The sequence below is a fragment of the Spea bombifrons genome, chromosome 2 (genome assembly GCF_027358695.1).
Source record: "Spea bombifrons isolate aSpeBom1 chromosome 2, aSpeBom1.2.pri, whole genome shotgun sequence".
In the NCBI taxonomy this organism is placed as follows: Eukaryota; Metazoa; Chordata; class Amphibia; order Anura; family Pelobatidae; genus Spea; species Spea bombifrons.
Window position 1 is genome coordinate 141,943,333 of NC_071088.1, and position 15,000 is coordinate 141,958,332.

The 15,000-nt window shown below is 50.6% G+C and overlaps 33 non-coding genes and 8 pseudogenes across 33 annotated transcripts in view; all 41 read right to left on the reverse strand.

Moving 5' to 3' along the window:
- Positions 1–98, reverse strand: part of LOC128479085 (5S ribosomal RNA) — a 119-nt gene extending 21 nt beyond the window's left edge. The window contains exon 1 of the ribosomal RNA XR_008349976.1: positions 1–98. This exon is cut by the window's left edge and continues 21 nt beyond it. This is a non-coding gene — a ribosomal RNA (5S ribosomal RNA).
- Positions 99–323: 225 nt separating this feature from the next.
- LOC128478557 (5S ribosomal RNA) lies at positions 324–442 on the reverse strand. Its single transcript, XR_008349469.1, has one exon. It is a non-coding gene; the product is annotated as a 5S ribosomal RNA (ribosomal RNA).
- A 234-nt stretch (positions 443–676) lies between these two features.
- Positions 677–795, reverse strand: LOC128478783 (5S ribosomal RNA). The gene has a single exon (XR_008349686.1). It is a non-coding gene; the product is annotated as a 5S ribosomal RNA (ribosomal RNA).
- Positions 796–1,019: 224 nt separating this feature from the next.
- Positions 1,020–1,128, reverse strand: LOC128480296 (uncharacterized; annotated as a pseudogene).
- Positions 1,129–1,430: 302 nt separating this feature from the next.
- LOC128479097 (5S ribosomal RNA) lies at positions 1,431–1,549 on the reverse strand. The gene has a single exon (XR_008349987.1). It is a non-coding gene; the product is annotated as a 5S ribosomal RNA (ribosomal RNA).
- Positions 1,550–1,737: 188 nt separating this feature from the next.
- On the reverse strand, positions 1,738–1,856 carry LOC128478247 (5S ribosomal RNA). The gene has a single exon (XR_008349177.1). It is a non-coding gene; the product is annotated as a 5S ribosomal RNA (ribosomal RNA).
- Positions 1,857–2,101: 245 nt separating this feature from the next.
- On the reverse strand, positions 2,102–2,220 carry LOC128476657 (5S ribosomal RNA). Its single transcript, XR_008347660.1, has one exon. It is a non-coding gene; the product is annotated as a 5S ribosomal RNA (ribosomal RNA).
- Positions 2,221–2,498: 278 nt separating this feature from the next.
- LOC128478369 (5S ribosomal RNA) lies at positions 2,499–2,617 on the reverse strand. Its single transcript, XR_008349291.1, has one exon. It is a non-coding gene; the product is annotated as a 5S ribosomal RNA (ribosomal RNA).
- Positions 2,618–2,835: 218 nt separating this feature from the next.
- Positions 2,836–2,954, reverse strand: LOC128479109 (5S ribosomal RNA). The gene has a single exon (XR_008349998.1). It is a non-coding gene; the product is annotated as a 5S ribosomal RNA (ribosomal RNA).
- Positions 2,955–3,197: 243 nt separating this feature from the next.
- On the reverse strand, positions 3,198–3,316 carry LOC128478471 (5S ribosomal RNA). Its single transcript, XR_008349388.1, has one exon. It is a non-coding gene; the product is annotated as a 5S ribosomal RNA (ribosomal RNA).
- Positions 3,317–3,559: 243 nt separating this feature from the next.
- Positions 3,560–3,678, reverse strand: LOC128476099 (5S ribosomal RNA). Its single transcript, XR_008347122.1, has one exon. It is a non-coding gene; the product is annotated as a 5S ribosomal RNA (ribosomal RNA).
- Positions 3,679–3,902: 224 nt separating this feature from the next.
- On the reverse strand, positions 3,903–4,021 carry LOC128477062 (5S ribosomal RNA). Its single transcript, XR_008348050.1, has one exon. It is a non-coding gene; the product is annotated as a 5S ribosomal RNA (ribosomal RNA).
- Positions 4,022–4,239: 218 nt separating this feature from the next.
- LOC128479791 (uncharacterized) lies at positions 4,240–4,348 on the reverse strand (annotated as a pseudogene).
- A 317-nt stretch (positions 4,349–4,665) lies between these two features.
- LOC128480367 (uncharacterized) lies at positions 4,666–4,774 on the reverse strand (annotated as a pseudogene).
- A 339-nt stretch (positions 4,775–5,113) lies between these two features.
- Positions 5,114–5,225, reverse strand: LOC128480631 (uncharacterized; annotated as a pseudogene).
- Positions 5,226–5,512: 287 nt separating this feature from the next.
- On the reverse strand, positions 5,513–5,631 carry LOC128477512 (5S ribosomal RNA). The gene has a single exon (XR_008348481.1). It is a non-coding gene; the product is annotated as a 5S ribosomal RNA (ribosomal RNA).
- A 248-nt stretch (positions 5,632–5,879) lies between these two features.
- LOC128479120 (5S ribosomal RNA) lies at positions 5,880–5,998 on the reverse strand. Its single transcript, XR_008350009.1, has one exon. It is a non-coding gene; the product is annotated as a 5S ribosomal RNA (ribosomal RNA).
- A 222-nt stretch (positions 5,999–6,220) lies between these two features.
- On the reverse strand, positions 6,221–6,339 carry LOC128477624 (5S ribosomal RNA). Its single transcript, XR_008348586.1, has one exon. It is a non-coding gene; the product is annotated as a 5S ribosomal RNA (ribosomal RNA).
- Positions 6,340–6,545: 206 nt separating this feature from the next.
- On the reverse strand, positions 6,546–6,664 carry LOC128478107 (5S ribosomal RNA). Its single transcript, XR_008349044.1, has one exon. It is a non-coding gene; the product is annotated as a 5S ribosomal RNA (ribosomal RNA).
- Positions 6,665–6,906: 242 nt separating this feature from the next.
- On the reverse strand, positions 6,907–7,025 carry LOC128475500 (5S ribosomal RNA). The gene has a single exon (XR_008346558.1). It is a non-coding gene; the product is annotated as a 5S ribosomal RNA (ribosomal RNA).
- A 219-nt stretch (positions 7,026–7,244) lies between these two features.
- On the reverse strand, positions 7,245–7,363 carry LOC128478558 (5S ribosomal RNA). The gene has a single exon (XR_008349470.1). It is a non-coding gene; the product is annotated as a 5S ribosomal RNA (ribosomal RNA).
- A 231-nt stretch (positions 7,364–7,594) lies between these two features.
- Positions 7,595–7,713, reverse strand: LOC128479365 (5S ribosomal RNA). The gene has a single exon (XR_008350247.1). It is a non-coding gene; the product is annotated as a 5S ribosomal RNA (ribosomal RNA).
- A 240-nt stretch (positions 7,714–7,953) lies between these two features.
- On the reverse strand, positions 7,954–8,072 carry LOC128479003 (5S ribosomal RNA). The gene has a single exon (XR_008349896.1). It is a non-coding gene; the product is annotated as a 5S ribosomal RNA (ribosomal RNA).
- Positions 8,073–8,302: 230 nt separating this feature from the next.
- LOC128480297 (uncharacterized) lies at positions 8,303–8,411 on the reverse strand (annotated as a pseudogene).
- A 344-nt stretch (positions 8,412–8,755) lies between these two features.
- Positions 8,756–8,874, reverse strand: LOC128479132 (5S ribosomal RNA). Its single transcript, XR_008350021.1, has one exon. It is a non-coding gene; the product is annotated as a 5S ribosomal RNA (ribosomal RNA).
- A 188-nt stretch (positions 8,875–9,062) lies between these two features.
- LOC128478248 (5S ribosomal RNA) lies at positions 9,063–9,181 on the reverse strand. Its single transcript, XR_008349178.1, has one exon. It is a non-coding gene; the product is annotated as a 5S ribosomal RNA (ribosomal RNA).
- A 257-nt stretch (positions 9,182–9,438) lies between these two features.
- On the reverse strand, positions 9,439–9,557 carry LOC128476658 (5S ribosomal RNA). Its single transcript, XR_008347661.1, has one exon. It is a non-coding gene; the product is annotated as a 5S ribosomal RNA (ribosomal RNA).
- A 263-nt stretch (positions 9,558–9,820) lies between these two features.
- Positions 9,821–9,939, reverse strand: LOC128479534 (5S ribosomal RNA). The gene has a single exon (XR_008350404.1). It is a non-coding gene; the product is annotated as a 5S ribosomal RNA (ribosomal RNA).
- Positions 9,940–10,196: 257 nt separating this feature from the next.
- Positions 10,197–10,315, reverse strand: LOC128479144 (5S ribosomal RNA). The gene has a single exon (XR_008350032.1). It is a non-coding gene; the product is annotated as a 5S ribosomal RNA (ribosomal RNA).
- Positions 10,316–10,561: 246 nt separating this feature from the next.
- Positions 10,562–10,680, reverse strand: LOC128479112 (5S ribosomal RNA). Its single transcript, XR_008350001.1, has one exon. It is a non-coding gene; the product is annotated as a 5S ribosomal RNA (ribosomal RNA).
- A 264-nt stretch (positions 10,681–10,944) lies between these two features.
- On the reverse strand, positions 10,945–11,063 carry LOC128476764 (5S ribosomal RNA). Its single transcript, XR_008347762.1, has one exon. It is a non-coding gene; the product is annotated as a 5S ribosomal RNA (ribosomal RNA).
- Positions 11,064–11,275: 212 nt separating this feature from the next.
- On the reverse strand, positions 11,276–11,394 carry LOC128479156 (5S ribosomal RNA). Its single transcript, XR_008350043.1, has one exon. It is a non-coding gene; the product is annotated as a 5S ribosomal RNA (ribosomal RNA).
- A 249-nt stretch (positions 11,395–11,643) lies between these two features.
- Positions 11,644–11,762, reverse strand: LOC128476610 (5S ribosomal RNA). Its single transcript, XR_008347615.1, has one exon. It is a non-coding gene; the product is annotated as a 5S ribosomal RNA (ribosomal RNA).
- Positions 11,763–11,990: 228 nt separating this feature from the next.
- On the reverse strand, positions 11,991–12,109 carry LOC128476765 (5S ribosomal RNA). The gene has a single exon (XR_008347763.1). It is a non-coding gene; the product is annotated as a 5S ribosomal RNA (ribosomal RNA).
- Positions 12,110–12,318: 209 nt separating this feature from the next.
- Positions 12,319–12,437, reverse strand: LOC128477063 (5S ribosomal RNA). Its single transcript, XR_008348051.1, has one exon. It is a non-coding gene; the product is annotated as a 5S ribosomal RNA (ribosomal RNA).
- Positions 12,438–12,655: 218 nt separating this feature from the next.
- LOC128479792 (uncharacterized) lies at positions 12,656–12,764 on the reverse strand (annotated as a pseudogene).
- Positions 12,765–13,051: 287 nt separating this feature from the next.
- LOC128480368 (uncharacterized) lies at positions 13,052–13,160 on the reverse strand (annotated as a pseudogene).
- A 318-nt stretch (positions 13,161–13,478) lies between these two features.
- LOC128480598 (uncharacterized) lies at positions 13,479–13,587 on the reverse strand (annotated as a pseudogene).
- A 332-nt stretch (positions 13,588–13,919) lies between these two features.
- LOC128477513 (5S ribosomal RNA) lies at positions 13,920–14,038 on the reverse strand. The gene has a single exon (XR_008348482.1). It is a non-coding gene; the product is annotated as a 5S ribosomal RNA (ribosomal RNA).
- Positions 14,039–14,292: 254 nt separating this feature from the next.
- LOC128479168 (5S ribosomal RNA) lies at positions 14,293–14,411 on the reverse strand. Its single transcript, XR_008350054.1, has one exon. It is a non-coding gene; the product is annotated as a 5S ribosomal RNA (ribosomal RNA).
- A 231-nt stretch (positions 14,412–14,642) lies between these two features.
- On the reverse strand, positions 14,643–14,761 carry LOC128477625 (5S ribosomal RNA). Its single transcript, XR_008348587.1, has one exon. It is a non-coding gene; the product is annotated as a 5S ribosomal RNA (ribosomal RNA).
- Positions 14,762–15,000: the final 239 nt, after the last annotated feature.

Consider the following 15,000-nt stretch of genomic DNA (forward strand, 5'->3'; position numbering starts at 1 on the left):
CCAGGCGGTCTCCCATCCAGGTACTAACCAGGCCCAACCCTGCTTAGCTTCCGAGATCAGACGAGATCGGGCGCTTTCAGGGTGGTATGGCCGCAGGTGTGAAAGTTTTTTATTTTACTTCTCTTATTCTGCTGCTGCTGCTGCTGCTGCTGCTGCTGCTGCTGCTGCTGCTGCTGCTGCTGCTGCTTGTCGTCAGACAGAAAGAATTATAAGCCCTGGGACAGGACAGAGAAGGTGAGAAGGTTCAAATAAGGGTTTAAAGCTTTGATGATGAGCAAGAAACACATGGCAAAAAGCTCTCCCCGGACTGTGAGAAAAGAAAAAGCCTACAACACCTGGTACTCCCAGGCGGTCTCCCATCCAGGTACTAACCAGGGCCAACCCTGCTTAGCTTCCGAGATCAGACGAGATCGGGCGCTTTCAGGGTGGTATGGCCGCAGGTGTGAAAGTATTTTATTTTACTTCTCTTATTCTGTTGCTGCTGCTGCTGCTGCTGCTGCTGCTGCTGCTGCTGCTGCTGCTGCTGCTGCTGCTGCTGCTTGTCGTCAGACAGAAAGAATTATAAGCCCTGGGACAGGACAGAGAAGGTGAGAAGGTTCAAATAAGGGTTTAAAGCTTTGATGATGAGCAAGAAACACATGGCAAAAAGCACTCCCCGGACTGTGAGAAAAGAAAAAGCCTACAACACCTGGTATTCCCAGGCGGTCTCCCATCCAGGTACTAACCAGGCCCAACCCTGCTTAGCTTCCGAGATCAGACGAGATCGGGCGCTTTCTGGGTGGTATGGCAGCAGGTGTGAAAGCTCTTTATTTTACTTTTCTTATTCTGTTGCTGCTGCTGCTGCTGCTGCTGCTGCTGCTGCTGCTGCTGCTGCTGCTGCTTGTCGTCAGACAGAAAGAATTATAAGCCCTGGGACAGGACAGAGAAGGTGAGAAGGTTCAAATAAGGGTTTAAAGCTTTGATGATGAGCAAGAAACACATGGCAAAAAGCTCTCCCCGGACTGTGAGAAAAAATTAAAAGCCTACAACACCTGGTATTCCCAGGCGGTCTCCCATCCAGGTACTAACCAGGCCCAACCCTGCTTAGCTTCCGAGACCAGGCGCTTTCAGGGTGGTATGGCCGCAGGTGTGAAAGTTTATTATTTTACTTCTCTTATTCTGCTGCTGCTGCTGCTGCTGCTGCTGCTGCTGCTGCTGCTGCTGCTGCTGCTGCTGCTGCTGCTGCTGCTGCTGCTGCTGCTGCTGCTGCTGTTGCTGCTGCTGCTGCTGCTGCTGCTGCTGCTGCTGCTGCTTGTCGTCAGACAGAAAGAATTATAAGCCCTGGGACAGGACAGAGAAGGTGAGAAGGTTCAAATAAGGGTTTAAAGCTTTGATGATGAGCAAGAAACACATGGCAAAAAGCTCTCCCCGGACTGTGAGAAAAAATTAAAAGCCTACAACACCTGGTATTCCCAGGCGGTCTCCCATCCAGGTACTAACCAGGCCCAACCCTGCTTAGCTTCCGAGATCAGACGAGATCGGGCGCTTTCAGGGTGGTATGGCCGCAGGTGTGAAAGTGTTTTATTTTACTTCTCTTATTCTGTTGCTGCTGCTGCTGCTTGTCATCAGACAGAAATAATTATAAGCCCTGGGACAGGACAGAGAAGGTGAGAAGGTTCAAATAAGGGTTTAAAGCTTTGATGATGAGCAAGAAACACATGGCAAAAAGCTCTCCCCGGACTGTGAGAAAAAATTAAAAGCCTACAACACCTGGTATTCCCAGGCGGTCTCCCATCCAGGTACTAACCAGGCCCAACCCTGCTTAGCTTCCGAGATCAGACGAGATCGGGCGCTTTCAGGGTGGTATGGCGGCAGGTGTGAAAGTTTTTTATTTTACTTCTCTTATTCTGTTGCTGCTGCTGCTGCTGCTGCTGCTGCTGCTGCTGCTGCTGCTGCTGCTGCTGCTGCTGCTGCTGCTGCTGCTTGTCGTCAGACAAAAAGAATTATAAGCCCTGGGACAGGACAGAGAAGGTGAGAAGGTTCAAATAAGGGTTTAAAGCTTTGATGATGAGCAAGAAACACATGGCAAAAAGCTCTCCCCGGACTGTGAGAAAAAATTAAAAGCCTACAACACCTGGTATTCCCAGGCGGTCTCCCATCCAGGTACTAACCAGGCCCAACCCTGCTTAGCTTCCGAGATCAGACGAGATCGGGCGCTTTCAGGGTGGTATGGCTGCAGGTGTGAAAGTTTTTTATTTTACTTCTCTTATTCTGTTGCTGCTGCTGCTGCTGCTGCTGCTGCTGCTGCTGCTGCTGCTGCTGCTGCTGCTGCTGCTGCTGCTGCTGCTGCTGCTGCTGCTGCTGCTGCTGCTGCTGCTGCTTGTCGTCAGACAAAAAGAATTATAAGCCCTGGGACAGGACAGAGAAGGTGAGAAGGTTCAAATAAGGGTTTAAAGCTTTGATGATGAGCAAGAAACACATGGCAAAAAGCTCTCCCCGGACTGTGAGAAAAAATTAAAAGCCTGCAACACCTGGTATTCCCAGGCGGTCTCCCATCCAGGTACTAACCAGGCCCAACCCTGCTTAACTTCCGAGATCAGACGAGATCGGGCGCTTTCAGGGTGGTATGGCCGCAGGTGTGAAAGTTTTTTATTTTACTTCTCTTATTCTGTTGCTGCTGCTGCTGCTGCTGCTGCTGCTGCTGCTGCTGCTGCTGCTTGTCGTCAGACAAAAAGAATTATAAGCCCTGGGACAGGACAGAGAAGGTGAGAAGGTTCAAATAAGGGTTTAAAGCTTTGATGATGAGCAAGAAACACATGGCAAAAAGCTCTCCCCGGACTGTGAGAAAAAATTAAAAGCCTACAACACCTGGTATTCCCAGGCGGTCTCCCATCCAGGTACTAACCAGGCCCAACCCTGCTTAGCTTCCGAGATCAGACGAGATCGGGCGCTTTCAGGGTGGTATGGCCGCAGGTGTGAAAGATTTTTATTTTACTTCTCTTATTCTGCTGCTGCTGCTGCTGCTGCTGCTGCTGCTGCTGCTGCTGCTGCTGCTGCTGCTGCTGCTGCTGCTGCTGCTGCTTGTCGTCAGACAGAAAGAATTATAAGCCCTGGGACTGCACAGAGAAGGTGAGAAGGTTCAAATAAGGGTTTAAAGCTTTGATGATGAGCAAGAAACACATGGCAAAAAGCTCTCCCCGGACTGTGAGAAAAGAAAAAGACTACAACACCTGGTATTCCCAGGCGGTCTCCCATCCAGGTACTAACCAGGCCCAACCCTGCTTAGCTTCCGAGATCAGACGAGATCGGGCGCTTTCATGGTGGTATGGCCGCAGGAGTGAAAGTTTTTTATTTTACTTCTCTTATTCTGTTGCTGTTGCTGTTGCTGCTGCTGCTGCTGCTGCTGCTGCTGCTGCTGCTGCTGCTGCTGCTGCTGCTGCTGCTTGTCGTCAGACAGAAAGAATTATAAGCCCTGGGACAGGACAGAGAAGGTGAGAAGGTTCAAATAAGGGTTTAAAGCTTTGATGATGAGCAAGAAACACATGGCAAAAAGCTCTCCCCGGACTGTGAGAAAAGAAAAAACCTACAACACCTGGTATTCCCAGGCGGTCTCCCATCCAGGTACTAACCAGGCCCAACCCTGCTTAGCTTCCGAGATCAGACGAGATCGGGCGCTTTCAGGGAGGTATGGCCGCAGGTGTGAAAGCTCTTTATTTTACTTTTCCTATTCTGTTGCTGCTGCTGCTGCTGCTGCTGCTGCTGCTGCTGCTGCTGCTGCTGCTGCTTGTCGTCAGACAGAAAGAATTATAAGCCCTGGGACAGGACAGAGAAGGTGAGAAGGTTCAAATAAGGGTTTAAAGCTTTGATGATGAGCAAGAAACACATGGCAAAAAGCTCTCCCCGGACTGTGAGAAAAAATTAAAAGCCTACAACACCTGGTATTCCCAGGCGGTCTCCCATCCAGGTACTAACCAGGCCCAACCCTGCTTAGCTACCGAGATCAGACGAGATCGGGCGCTTTCAGGGTGGTATGGCCGCAGGTGTGAAAGTTTTTTATTTTACTTCTCTTATTCTGTTGCTGCTGCTGCTGCTGCTGCTGCTGCTGCTGCTGCTGCTGCTGCTTGTCGTCAGACAAAAAGAATTATAAGCCCTGGGACAGGACAGAGAAGGTGAGAAGGTTCAAATAAGGGTTTAAAGCTTTGATGATGAGCAAGAAACACATGGCAAAAAGCTCTCCCCGGACTGTGAGAAAAAATTAAAAGCCTACAACACCTGGTATTCCCAGGCGGTCTCCCATCCAGGTACTAACCAGGCCCAACCCTGCTTAGCTTCCGAGATCAGGCGCTTTCAGGGTGGTATGGCCGCAGGTGTGAAAGTTTTTTATTTTACTTCTCTTATTCTGTTGCTGCTGCTGCTGCTGCTGCTGCTGCTGCTGCTGCTGCTGCTGCTGCTGCTGCTGCTGCTGCTGCTGCTGCTGCTGCTGCTGCTGCTGCTGCTGCTGCTGCTGCTGCTGCTGCTGCTGCTGCTGCTGCTGCTGCTGCTGCTGCTTGTCGTCAGACAAAAAGAATTATAAGCCCTGGGACAGGACAGAGAAGGTGAGAAGGTTCAAATAAGGGTTTAAAGCTTTGATGATGAGCAAGAAACACATGGCAAAAAGCTCTCCCCGGACTGTGAGAAAAAATTAAAAGCCTACAACACCTGGTATTCCCAGGCGGTCTCCCATCCAGGTACTAACCAGGCCCAACCCTGCTTAGCTTCCGAGATCAGACGCTTTCAGGGTGGTATGGCCGCAGGTGTGAAAGTTTTTTATTTTACTTCTCTTATTCTGCTGCTGCTGCTGCTGCTGCTGCTGCTGCTGCTGCTGCTGCTGCTGCTGCTGCTGCTGCTGCTGCTGCTGCTGCTGCTGCTGCTGCTGCTGCTGCTGCTGCTGCTGCTGCTGCTGCTGCTGCTGCTGCTGCTGCTGCTGCTGCTGCTGCTGCTGCTGCTGCTGCTGCTGCTTGTCGTCAGACAAAAAGAATTATAAGCCCTGGGACAGGACAGAGAAGGTGAGAAGGTTCAAATAAGGGTTTAAAGCTTTGATGATGAGCAAGAAACACATGGCAAAAAGCTCTCCCCGGACTGTGAGAAAAGAAAAAGCCTACAACACCTGGTATTCCCAGGCGGTCTCCCATCGAGGTACTAACCAGGCCCAACCCTGCTTAGCTTCCGAGATGAGGCGGCGCTTTCAGGGTGGTATGGCCGCAGGTGTGAAAGCTCTTTATTTTACTTCTCTTATTCTGTTGCTGCTGCTGCTGCTGCTGCTGCTGCTGCTGCTGCTGCTGCTGCTGCTGCTGCTGCTGCTGCTGCTGCTGCTGCTGCTGCTGCTGCTGCTGCTGCTGCTGCTGCTGCTGCTGCTTGTCGTCAGACAGAAAGAATTATAAGCCCTGGGACAGGACAGAGAAGGTGAGAAGGTTCAAACAAGGGTTTAAAGCTTTGATGATGAGCAAGAAACACATGGCAAAAAGCTCTCCCCGGACTGTGAGAAAAAATTAAAAGCCTACAACACCTGGTATTCCCAGGCGGTCTCCCATCCAGGTACTAACCAGGCCCAACCCTGCTTAGCTTCCGAGATCAGACGAGATCGGACGCTTTCAGGGTGGTATGGCCGCAGGTGTGAAAGTTTTTTATTTTACTTCTCTTATTCTGTTGCTGCTGCTGCTGCTGCTGCTGCTGCTGCTGCTGCTGCTGCTGCTGCTGCTGCTGCTGCTGCTGCTGCTGCTGCTTGTCGTCAGACAAAAAGAATTATAAGCCCTGGGACAGGACAGAGAAGGTGAGAAGGTTCAAATAAGGGTTTAAAGCTTTGATGATGAGCAAGAAACACATGGCAAAAAGCTCTCCCCGGACTGTGAGAAAAAATTAAAAGCCTACAACACCTGGTATTCCCAGGCGGTCTCCCATCCAGGTACTAACCAGGCCCAACCCTGCTTAGCTTCCGAGATCAGACGAGATCGGGCGCTTTCAGGGTGGTATGGCCGCAGGTGTGAAAGTTTTTTATTTTACTTCTCTTATTCTGCTGCTGCTGCTGCTGCTGCTGCTGCTGCTGCTGCTGCTGCTGCTGCTGCTGCTTGTCGTCAGACAGAAAGAATTATAAGCCCTGGGACAGGACAGAGAAGGTGAGAAGGTTCAAATAAGGGTTTAAAGCTTTGATGATGAGCAAGAAACACATGGCAAAAAGCTCTCCCCGGACTGTGAGAAAAGAAAAAGCCTACAACACCTGGTATTCCCAGGCGGTCTCCCATCCAGGTACTAACCAGGCCCAACCCTGCTTAGCTTCCGAGATCAGACGAGATCAGGCGCTTTCAGGGAGGTATGGCCGCAGGTGTGAAAGCTCTTTATTTTACTTTTCCTATTCTGTTGCTGCTGCTGCTGCTGCTGCTGCTGCTGCTGCTTGTCGTCAGACAGAAAGAATTATAAGCCCTGGGACAGGACAGAGAAGGTGAGAAGGTTCAAATAAGGGTTTAAAGCTTTGATGATGAGCAAGAAACACATGGCAAAAAGCTCTCCCCGGACTGTGAGAAAAAATTAAAAGCCTACAACACCTGGTATTCCCAGGCGGTCTCCCATCCAGGTACTAACCAGGCCCAAGCCTGCTTAGCTTCCGAGATCAGACGAGATCGGGCGCTTTCAGGGTGGTATGGCCGCAGGTGTGAAAGTTTTTTATTTTACTTCTCTTATTCTGTTGCTGCTGCTGCTGCTGCTGCTGCTGCTGCTGCTGCTGCTGCTGCTGCTGCTGCTGCTGCTGCTGCTGCTTGTCGTCAGACAAAAAGAATTATAAGCCCTGGGACAGGACAGAGAAGGTGAGAAGGTTCAAATAAGGGTTTAAAGCTTTGATGATGAGCAAGAAACACATGGCAAAAAGCTCTCCCCGGACTGTGAGAAAAAATTAAAAGCCTACAACACCTGGTATTCCCAGGCGGTCTCCCATCCAGGTACTAACCAGGCCCAACCCTGCTTAGCTTCCGAGATCAGACGAGATCGGGTGCTTTCAGGGTGGTATGGCCGCAGGTGTGAAAGTTTTTTATTTTACTTCTCTTATTCTGCTGCTGCTGCTGCTGCTGCTGCTGCTGCTGCTGCTGCTGCTGCTGCTGCTTGTCGTCAGACAGAAAGAATTATAAGCCCTGGGACAGGACAGAGAAGGTGAGAAGGTTCAAATAAGGGTTTAAAGCTTTGATGATGAGCAAGAAACACATGGCAAAAAGCTCTCCCCGGACTGTGAGAAAAGAAAAAGCCTACAACACCTGGTACTCCCAGGCGGTCTCCCATCCAGGTACTAACCAGGGCCAACCCTGCTTAGCTTCCGAGATCAGACGAGATCGGGCGCTTTCAGGGTGGTATGGCCGCAGGTGTGAAAGTTTTTTATTTTACTTCTCTTATTCTGTTGCTGCTGCTGCTGCTGCTGCTGCTGCTGCTGCTGCTGCTGCTGCTGCTGCTGCTGCTGCTTGTCGTCAGACAGAAAGAATTATAAGCCCTGGGACAGGACAGAGAAGGTGAGAAGGTTCAAATAAGGGTTTAAAGCTTTGATGATGAGCAAGAAACACATGGCAAAAAGCTCTCCCCGGACTGTGAGAAAAGAAAAAGCCTACAACACCTGGTATTCCCAGGCGGTCTCCCATCCAGGTACTAACCAGGCCCAACCCTGCTTGGCTTCCGAGATCAGACAGGATTGGGCGCTTTCAGGGTGGTATGGCCGCAAGTGTGAAAGCTCTTTATTTTACTTTTCTTATTCTGTTGCTGCTGCTGCTGCTGCTGCTGCTGCTGCTGCTGCTGCTGCTGCTGCTGCTGCTGCTGCTGCTGCTGCTTGTCGTCAGACAGAAAGAATTATAAGCCCTGGGACAGGACAGAGAAGGTGAGAAGGTTCAAATAAGGGTTTAAAGCTTTGATGATGAGCAAGAAACACATGGCAAAAAGCACTCCCCGGACTGTGAGAAAAGAAAAAGCCTACAACACCTGGTATTCCCAGGCGGTCTCCCATCCAGGTACTAACCAGGCCCAACGCTGCTTAGCTTCCGAGATCAGACGAGATCGGGCGCTTTCTGGGTGGTATGGCCGCAGGTGTGAAAGCTCTTTATTTTACTTTTCTTATTCTGTTGCTGCTGCTGCTGCTGCTGCTGCTGCTGCTGCTGCTGCTGCTGCTGCTGCTGCTGCTTGTCGTCAGACAGAAAGAATTATAAGCCCTGGGACAGGACAGAGAAGGTGAGAAGGTTCAAATAAGGGTTTAAAGCTTTGATGATGAGCAAGAAACACATGGCAAAAAGCTCTCCCCGGACTGTGAGAAAAAATTAAAAGCCTACAACACCTGGTATTCCCAGGCGGTCTCCCATCCAGGTACTAACCAGGCCCAACCCTGCTTAGCTTCCGAGACCAGGCGCTTTCAGGGTGGTATGGCCGCAGGTGTGAAAGTTTATTATTTTACTTCTCTTATTCTGCTGCTGCTGCTGCTGCTGCTGCTGCTGCTGCTGCTGCTGCTGCTGCTGCTGCTGCTGCTGCTGCTGCTGCTGCTGCTGCTGTTGCTGCTGTTGCTGCTGCTGCTGTTGCTGTTGCTGCTGTTGCTGCTGTTGCTGCTGCTGCTGCTGCTGCTGCTGCTGCTGCTGCTGCTGCTTGTCGTCAGACAGAAAGAATTATAAGCCCTGGGACAGGACAGAGAAGGTGAGAAGGTTCAAATAAGGGTTTAAAGCTTTGATGATGAGCAAGAAACACATGGCAAAAAGCTCTCCCCGGACTGTGAGAAAAAATTAAAAGCCTACAACACCTGGTATTCCCAGGCGGTCTCCCATCCAGGTACTAACCAGGCCCAACCCTGCTTAGCTTCCGAGATCAGACGAGATCGGGCGCTTTCAGGGTGGTATGGCCGCAGGTGTGAAAGTGTTTTATTTTACTTCTCTTATTCTGTTGCTGCTGCTGCTGCTTGTCATCAGACAGAAATAATTATAAGCCCTGGGACAGGACAGAGAAGGTGAGAAGGTTCAAATAAGGGTTTAAAGCTTTGATGATGAGCAAGAAACACATGGCAAAAAGCTCTCCCCGGACTGTGAGAAAAAATTAAAAGCCTACAACACCTGGTATTCCCAGGCGGTCTCCCATCCAGGTACTAACCAGGCCCAACCCTGCTTAGCTTCCGAGATCAGACGAGATCGGGCGCTTTCAGGGTGGTATGGCGGCAGGTGTGAAAGTTTTTTATTTTACTTCTCTTATTCTGTTGCTGCTGCTGCTGCTGCTGCTGCTGCTGCTGCTGCTGCTGCTGCTGCTGCTGCTGCTGCTGCTGCTGCTGCTGCTGCTGCTGCTTGTCGTCAGACAAAAAGAATTATAAGCCCTGGGACAGGACAGAGAAGGTGAGAAGGTTCAAATAAGGGTTTAAAGCTTTGATGATGAGCAAGAAACACATGGCAAAAAGCTCTCCCCGGACTGTGAGAAAAAATTAAAAGCCTACAACACCTGGTATTCCCAGGCGGTCTCCCATCCAGGTACTAACCAGGCCCAACCCTGCTTAGCTTCCGAGATCAGACGAGATCGGGCGCTTTCAGGGTGGTATGGCTGCAGGTGTGAAAGTTTTTTATTTTACTTCTCTTATTCTGTTGCTGCTGCTGCTGCTGCTGCTGCTGCTGCTGCTGCTGCTGCTGCTGCTGCTGCTGCTGCTGCTGCTGCTGCTGCTGCTGCTGCTGCTGCTTGTCGTCAGACAAAAAGAATTATAAGCCCTGGGACAGGACAGAGAAGGTGAGAAGGTTCAAATAAGGGTTTAAAGCTTTGATGATGAGCAAGAAACACATGGCAAAAAGCTCTCCCCGGACTGTGAGAAAAAATTAAAAGCCTGCAACACCTGGTATTCCCAGGCGGTCTCCCATCCAGGTACTAACCAGGCCCAACCCTGCTTAACTTCCGAGATCAGACGAGATCGGGCGCTTTCAGGGTGGTATGGCCGCAGGTGTGAAAGTTTTTTATTTTACTTCTCTTATTCTGTTGCTGCTGCTGCTGCTGCTGCTGCTGCTGCTGCTGCTGCTGCTGCTGCTGCTGCTGCTGCTGCTGCTGCTGCTGCTGCTGCTGCTTGTCGTCAGACAAAAAGAATTATAAGCCCTGGGACAGGACAGAGAAGGTGAGAAGGTTCAAATAAGGGTTTAAAGCTTTGATGATGAGCAAGAAACACATGGCAAAAAGCTCTCCCCGGACTGTGAGAAAAAATTAAAAGCCTACAACACCTGGTATTCCCAGGCGGTCTCCCATCCAGGTACTAACCAGGCCCAACCCTGCTTAGCTTCCGAGATCAGACGAGATCGGGCGCTTTCAGGGTGGTATGGCCGCAGGTGTGAAAGTTTTTTATTTTACTTCTCTTATTCTGCTGCTGCTGCTGCTGCTGCTGCTGCTGCTGCTGCTGCTGCTGCTGCTGCTGCTGCTGCTGCTGCTGCTGCTGCTGCTTGTCGTCAGACAGAAAGAATTATAAGCCCTGGGACTGCACAGAGAAGGTGAGAAGGTTCAAATAAGGGTTTAAAGCTTTGATGATGAGCAAGAAACACATGGCAAAAAGCTCTCCCCGGACTGTGAGAAAAGAAAAAGACTACAACACCTGGTATTCCCAGGCGGTCACCCATCCAGGTACTAACCAGGCCCAACCCTGCTTAGCTTCCGAGATCAGACAAGATCGGGCGCTTTCATGGTGGTATGGCCGCAGGTGTGAAAGTTTTTTATTTTACTTCTCTTATTCTGTTGCTGTTGCTGTTGCTGCTGCTGCTGCTGTTGCTGCTGCTGCTGCTGCTGCTGCTGCTGCTGCTGCTGCTGCTGCTGCTGCTGCTGCTGCTGCTTGTCGTCAGACAGAAAGAATTATAAGCCCTGGGACAGGACAGAGAAGGTGAGAAGGTTCAAATAAGGGTTTAAAGCTTTGATGATGAGCAAGAAACACATGGCAAAAAGCTCTCCCCGGACTGTGAGAAAAGAAAAAGCCTACAACACCTGGTATTCCCAGGCGGTCTCCCATCCAGGTACTAACCAGGCCCAACCCTGCTTAGCTTCCGAGATCAGACGAGATCGGGCGCTTTCAGGGAGGTATGGCCGCAGGTGTGAAAGCTCTTTATTTTACTTTTCCTATTCTGTTGCTGCTGCTGCTGCTGCTGCTGCTGCTGCTGCTGCTGCTTGTCGTCAGACAGAAAGAATTATAAGCCCTGGGACAGGACAGAGAAGGTGAGAAGGTTCAAATAAGGGTTTAAAGCTTTGATGATGAGCAAGAAACACATGGCAAAAAGCTCTCCCCGGACTGTGAGAAAAAATTAAAAGCCTACAACACCTGGTATTCCCAGGCGGTCTCCCATCCAGGTACTAACCAGGCCCAACCCTGCTTAGCTTCCGAGATCAGACGAGATCGGGCGCTTTCAGGGTGGTATGGCCGCAGGTGTGAAAGTTTTTTATTTTACTTCTCTTATTCTTCTGCTGCTGCTGCTGCTGCTGCTGCTGCTGCTGCTGCTGCTGCTGCTGCTGCTGCTGCTGCTGCTGCTGCTGCTGCTGCTTGTCGTCAGACAGAAAGAATTATAAGCCCTGGGACAGGACAGAGAAGGTGAGAAGGTTCAAATAAGGGTTTAAAGCTTTGATGATGAGCAAGAAACACATGGCAAAAAGCTCTCCCCGGACTGTGAGAAAAGAAAAAGCCTACAACACCTGGTATTCCCAGGCGGTCTCCCATCCAGGTACTAACCAGGCCCAACCCTGCTTAACTTCCGAGATCAGACGAGATCGGGCGCTTTCAGGGTGGTATGGCCGCAGGTGTGAAAGTTTTTTATTTTACTTCTCTTATTCTGTTGCTGCTGCTGCTGCTGCTGCTGCTGCTGCTGCTGCTGCTGCTGCTGCTGCTGCTGCTTGTCGTCAGACAGAAAGAATTATAAGCCCTGGGACAGGACAGAGAAGGTGAGAAGGTTCAAATAAGGGTTTAAAGCTTTGATGATGAGCAAGAAACACATGGCAAAAAGCTCTCCCCGGACTGTGAGAAAAGAAAAAGCCTACAACACCTGGTATTCCCAGGCGGTCTCCCATCCAGGTACTAACCAGGCCCAACCCTGCTTAGCTTCCGAGATCAGACGAGATCGGGCGCTTTCAGGGAGGTATGGCCGCAGGTGTGAAAGCTCTTTATTTTACTTTTCCTATTCTGTTGCTGCTGCTGCTGCTGCTGCTGCTGCTGCTGCTGCTTGTCGTCAGACAGAAAGAATTATAAGCCCTGGGACAGGACAGAGAAGGTGAGAAGGTTCAAATAAGGGTTTAAAGCTTTGATGATGAGCAAGAAACACATGGCAAAAAGCTCTCCCCGGACTGTGAGAAAAAATTAAAAGCCTACAACACCTGGTATTCCCAGGCGGTCTCCCATCCAGGTACTAACCAGGCCCAACCCTGCTTAGCTACCGAGATCAGACGAGATCGGGCGCTTTCAGGGTGGTATGGCCGCAGGTGTGAAAGTTTTTTATTTTACTTCTCTTATTCTGTTGCTGCTGCTGCTGCTGCTGCTGCTGCTGCTGCTGCTGCTGCTGCTTGTCGTCAGACAGAAAGAATTATAAGCCCTGGGACAGGACAGAGAAGGTGAGAAGGTTCAAATAAGGGTTTAAAGCTTTGATGATGAGCAAGAAACACATGGCAAAAAGCTCTCCCCGGACTGTGAGAAAAAATTAAAAGCCTACAACACCTGGTATTCCCAGGCGGTCTCCCATCCAGGTACTAACCAGGCCCAACCCTGCTTAGCTTCCGAGATCAGGCGCTTTCAGGGTGGTATGGCCGCAGGTGTGAAAGTTTTTTATTTTACTTCTCTTATTCTGTTGCTGCTGCTGCTGCTGCTGCTGCTGCTGCTGCTGCTGCTGCTGCTGCTGCTGCTGCTGCTGCTGCTGCTGCTGCTGCTGCTGCTGCTGCTGCTGCTGCTGCTGCTGCTGCTGCTTGTCGTCAGACAAAAAGAATTATAAGCCCTGGGACAGGACAGAGAAGGTGAGAAGGTTCAAATAAGGGTTTAAAGCTTTGATGATGAGCAAGAAACACATGGCAAAAAGCTCTCCCCGGACTGTGAGAAAAAATTAAAAGCCTACAACACCTGGTATTCCCAGGCGGTCTCCCATCCAGGTACTAACCAGGCCCAACCCTGCTTAGCTTCCGAGATCAGACGCTTTCAGGGTGGTATGGCCGCAGGTGTGAAAGTTTTTTATTTTACTTCTCTTATTCTGCTGCTGCTGCTGCTGCTGCTGCTGCTGCTGCTGCTGCTGCTGCTGCTGCTGCTGCTGCTGCTGCTGCTGCTGCTGCTGCTGCTGCTGCTGCTGCTGCTGCTGCTGCTGCTGCTGCTGCTGCTGCTGCTGCTGCTGCTGCTGCTGCTGCTTGTCGTCAGACAAAAAGAATTATAAGCCCTGGGACAGGACAGAGAAGGTGAGAAGGTTCAAATAAGGGTTTAAAGCTTTGATGATGAGCAAGAAACACATGGCAAAAAGCTCTCCCCGGACTGTGAGAAAAGAAAAAGCCTACAACACCTGGTATTCCCAGGCGGTCTCCCATCGAGGTACTAACCAGGCCCAACCCTGCTTAGCTTCCGAGATGAGGCGCTTTCAGGGTGGTATGGCCGCAGGTGTGAAAGCTCTTTATTTTACTTCTCTTATTCTGCTGCTGCTGCTGCTGCTGCTGCTGCTGCTGCTGCTGCTGCTGCTGCTGCTGCTGCTGCTGCTGCTGCTGCTGCTGCTGCTGCTGCTGCTGCTGCTGCTGCTGCTGCTGCTGCTGCTGCTGCTGCTGCTGCTGCTGCTGCTGCTGCTGCTGCTGCTGCTGCTTGTCGTCAGACAGAAAGAATTATAAGCCCTGGGACAGGACAGAGAAGGTGAGAAGGTTCAAACAAGGGTTTAAAGCTTTGATGATGAGCAAGAAACACATGGCAAAAAGCTCTCCCCGGACTGTGAGAAAAAATTAAAAGCCTACAACACCTGGTATTCCCAGGCGGTCTCCCATCCAGGTACTAACCAGGCCCAACCCTGCTTAGCTTCCGAGATCAGACGAGATCGGACGCTTTCAGGGTGGTATGGCCGCAGGTGTGAAAGTTTTTTATTTTACTTCTCTTATTCTGTTGCTGCTGCTGCTGCTGCTGCTGCTGCTGCTGCTGCTGCTGCTGCTGCTGCTGCTGCTGCTGCTGCTGCTGCTGCTGCTGCTTGTCGTCAGACAAAAAGAATTATAAGCCCTGGGACAGGACAGAGAAGGTGAGAAGGTTCAAATAAGGGTTTAAAGCTTTGATGATGAGCAAGAAACACATGGCAAAAAGCTCTCCCCGGACTGTGAGAAAAAATTAAAAGCCTACAACACCTGGTATTCCCAGGCGGTCTCCCATCCAGGTACTAACCAGGCCCAACCCTGCTTAGCTTCCGAGATCAGACGAGATCGGGCGCTTTCAGGGTGGTATGGCCGCAGGTGTGAAAGTTTTTTATTTTACTTCTCTTATTCTGCTGCTGCTGCTGCTGCTGCTGCTGCTGCTGCTGCTGCTGCTGCTGCTGCTGCTGCTGCTGCTTGTCGTCAGACAGAAAGAATTATAAGCCCTGGGACAGGACAGAGAAGGTGAGAAGGTTCAAATAAGGGTTTAAAGCTTTGATGATGAGCAAGAAACACATGGCAAAAAGCTCTCCCCGGACTGTGAGAAAAGAAAAAGCCTACAACACCTGGTATTCCCAGGCGGTCTCCCATCCAGGTACTAACCAGGCCCAACCCTGCTTAGCTTCCGAGATCAGACGAGATCAGGCGCTTTCAGGGAGGTATGGCCGCAGGTGTGAAAGCTCTTTATTTTACTTTTCCTATTCTGTTGCTGCTGCTGCTGCTGCTGCTGCTGCTGCTGCTGCTGCTGCTGCTGCTGCTGCTGCTGCTGCTGCTGCTTGTCGTCAGACAGAAAGAATTATAAGCCCTGGGACAGGACAGAGAAGGTGAGAAGGTTCAAATAAGGGTTTAAAGCTTTGATGATGAGCAAGAAACACATGGCAAAAAGCTCTCCCCGGACTGTGAGAAAAAATT